The following is a 4428-nucleotide window of genomic DNA, read 5'->3' on the forward strand; positions in this document are numbered from 1 at the left end:
AAAAAAAGACAAATCAAGATTTTTTTTTTTAAAAAAAAAGGCAAATCAAGCGATCATGGAAAAAAGAAACTCTGAATCAATATTGTCATGCCTCCGACCCAAGATTGTAAATCGAGGGTCATGGCAACCACCGCATACTCATAGAAAACTCTTTCCATAAGCATACAAGACATCTTATCATACTATCCTAAAACAACAGTAAAATAATTAGACAATAATTTAAATCCAAAATATAACGATCTAAATTTCTTCTTTAATATCTCAATAAATTCAACAATGATTCATAGTCCTTACATCAAATTCAATAAGACTTTCAACCGAAAATAAAAGTATAGAATTCTGCTTCTGATCATTCTTCCATTCATATCTTGTATCATCTTAATTCCTTAATATCTGTAAAAACAGTAAAATAGGAGGTAATGAGCTAGACAGCCCAGTAAGCAATGATTACTTTTCAACAGATTTCATCAGGTATTTAAGTAAATAATCATTTATAGAAAATAAGCATATAGAGTTCATCAATTCAAAATTAATTTCAATTATGCAACATAATTCATGCCAAATTCATTTCTTTTTCGAAAATTCAAGTTTCTTTTCAAATTTTAATTTCTTTCGTTCTTAAATTCTTTTCGTCAACCATGAGCTATGACCATATTTTTTCTGTGGCAGGGTCATAACACCGCGTATCTTCTTGCGATGAGCTGCGAATCATCTGGCAGCAAAGTCCTTCGGAACTGCTGGTCTCTCTGGTGGTTTATCGCTGGTCTCTCTGGCGACGTAAACCCTCAGGATAAATCAATTGCCAACGTATATACCCCCATTGGCAGGGTCCTTTACATAGTCAGGTTGTCAATTTATAATGTTTCTTATATCATAATTCTTCATAAATCATATTTCATATTCTAATTTCGATAATAAAATATATAATCATGTAGTATCGAAATCAATCATTATAATGCATCATGAAATTAATATATTCAATCATGCTTCATCATAACATTTCAAATAACATATTTTTATAACAAAATACCATTCATCCAATTCATGCATCGTTTCACAAATCATGTCAGAAAAATATATTATAATTTATCGATAAATCTAGAAAAAATAAAATATTACTTACCTCGAACGCATTCCAATAAATCCACATAATTCTATAATTTTTTTTTCAAAAATTTTATTCGTAGATCATATCGCGATATCCCATGATCAAACATCCACAATCCTATACAAAATCAATTTCAATAATTAGAAAAAATTTGAATATCATATTTCAACAATTTAGATTGAGTCCGATCATCTAATTTCATCTAATCAAAATTTAATTAGGACCTAAACGATCCAAAGTTTGACTATCAGATCAAATTGGATAAGAAGTGATAGGACCGAGGTTTCTTCATCGATTTCATAAAATCAAGTGGAGAAAAAAAATCAGAAGAGAGAGAATTCATGAGGTACAATTCGAATTGATCAGATGACACAATCCAATATTACGATTGATCCAATATCTCGATTGATGAAATCAATATGATCAAATCAAGTCATGACTAGATCGGAATCATGAATGATCAAATCTAAAGATTCATGGTCTGATCAAGGTGGATGCCAGTACGCTGTCTGACAATCATAGATCAGAATTCTTCATTAGATCAGAAATATTAAAAGAAACTTTCATTGATAAATCAATCAAGAGAAAAAAATCGATAGAGAGAGAAATAGCTTTAGAGAGAGAAAATTCATCTTGAACTCCTCAGACGATATGATTCTACAAATTCGATCGATTGGATCAAATCATGCTAAGATTATCATATGGATAATTCAATAAAATCATAAAAAATAGAATCTTAAAAATACCTAATATGATCAAAGTGGGTGTCGGTGTACCGTCCGATGATCCAGATCAAAAATCCATCATAGGATCATTTAAATTCATCATCATTCTTCTCAAAATTCTAAAAAATCTTAGAAGAGAGAAATAATCTAGAGAGAGAATTTTAGAGAGAGAAAGTAGAGAGAAAAAGTTCAATTTTAGAGGAAAAAATACTAGTTCAGGCTGAAAAAAGAGAAGAAAGAGAGAGAAACTCTCTTTCTCATATTTTATTATTTATATTATTTTTTATTAATTAATTAATTTTATTTTTTTTCTTCTTTTCTTTCTTTTTTTTTCTTTTTCTTCATGAAAGAGAGAGGAGAGAAAATCCTATTTATTATTATTATATTATTATTATTTTATTTTTCTTCTTCTTTTTTTTTCTTTTCTTTTCTTTTTTATTCTTTTTCTTTTCTTTTTTTTCTTCTTTTCTTTTCTTCTTTCTTCTTCTTCTTTTTCTTTTCTTTTCTTTCTTCTTCTTTTCTTTTTCTTTTCTTTTTCTTTTTCTTTTTCTTTTCTTTTCCTTCTTCTTCTTCTTCTTTTCTTCTTCTCAATTTTAACTTGGGCCGAAACAGGGGACGAGGTGATCCCCTCCTTTGCTCGGCCGACCAAGGGCCGTAGCCGGCATGGCGGTGGCCGGCGACAAGGGCCGACGATCCCATGGCCCGGAGGGACCAAACCGGTGGTCGGCGGTGACCACCGACATCGGAAAATCAAAGAAAAATGATAAAAATAAAGATTTCTTCCGTAACAAAATTCGGCAACTCCGGTCGCCGGCGAGCGTGCACACAGGCATGGGAAGGAAAGGGAAGAAGAGAGGAAGGGGAGGAGGCTTACCTCCGACGCCGGCGAGACTTTTCCAACGAGCAATTGGACGGGCATAGGGACGGGTCTCCGCGGTGGTTTTCCGACGATTGCCGCTGACTGGATCTCTGGTCTTTGGTGGAAGGGAGAGAGGAGGGATCTCCTCCTTAAATAGAGCCAGAGGGGCTCTTTTCCGACTCCGATTGGGAGCCGGTGAACGGAGGAAGAAGACTCCCTTTGGGAGTCTTCTCCTCTGTTTTTTTTTTTTTTGTTTGGGCTTTGGTGGGCTGGGATTGTTTACTCGGATCGGACCATCACATTCTTTCCCTCTAAAAGAAATTTCATCTCCGAAATTTTTCTTATTTGAGTCTTCAAAGTTTCTTACTTGAATCTCATCCACAAGTTTTTCAATATTCTAATTCTTGATATAAAATTCATTCTTAAATTATTTTATAAGGAAAAAATCAATACATCAAATATTAATCTGAAACGAAACCATTCATTTTCTTATTTATCAAGATCAAATCTCAAAAATTTTCAATATTTCAGATTTCGAAATTATGATCTCATTTCTTATAAAAATCATGTTCAATATCTCACGACTCAAATTAAAATTAAATCCATCTCTTGTAGGTAGAAGAAAAATCAATGTCTCTATTCTTGCATAAGAATTTCATTCATCATCATCATTCATCATTTTTTTTAAATATTATCTACTTTTAATTTCAACCCATCATAAGATAAGAAAAACATACTTATGTGAATCATATGATGACATCCCAATCAATCAAAATTCAAAAATATTTTCTCTTATTCGTACTTTCAAAGATTGAAGATTTATCATTTCAATCTCATTCTTGAATTTTTGATATTTTAATTCTCGATACAACTTCATCATTAAGTCATTTCATAAAGATCAATATCACTATTGTTGATTGAATCAATATCACTATTTCTAGTCATCGAAATTTTCTTACTCAAACCCTCAAACTCTTAAATATTCTAATTCTTGAAGCAAATTTTATCATTAAGTCATTCCATAATAAAAATCAATAACTCAAAAATTGATCTAAATCAAAACTAGATTTTTCTTATAATCAAAATCAATATCTCTATTATAAGTAAGTATACCAATTTTCTTTATCTAAACATTAACAACTCTTAATTAATCGATTCATTATCAAATTAAATTATAAATAACTCCAATCTATCTTTTATAGAATAATCATCAATATCAATAGATAACCTCAATCTTTTCTATTCAGTCAGAGAAATAATAATGATCAAAAGAGTCCAAACTTCAAATTTTATTATACCTTAGAGATAAATATTTGAGTATAATAATCTAAGATCAAAATTATTATTCAATAAACAATCTCAAATTCTTCCTAATAAATAGAGAATTATAAAATTTAATTCTAGGATAAAAAAAATTTTATCTCAAAATATTCTGAATCTAAAATCAAAAATCAAGGGTCCACTCATCCTAAAATCAGGATGCTAAATATTTTTGTAGCATAGTAGGTAGAAGCACTACTTTTAAAAATCACATTAGGATATCTAAAATAATTCAAAATTTTAAAATATTATTCTTTCTAATATCAATAAATTTCTTGTATCAAACCATATCATCTATCATAATTCTTTAACTCAAAGGGTCAACATTCCTGACTTACTCAAAATAATCCAGATTATCATGCTTCCGCTGCGCACTCTGATCTAACAATCAAAATTTCTTAAGTTCACCAAAAAAA

This window comes from Elaeis guineensis, chromosome 7 (genome assembly GCF_000442705.2).
Source record: "Elaeis guineensis isolate ETL-2024a chromosome 7, EG11, whole genome shotgun sequence".
Taxonomy (NCBI): Eukaryota; Viridiplantae; Streptophyta; class Magnoliopsida; order Arecales; family Arecaceae; genus Elaeis; species Elaeis guineensis.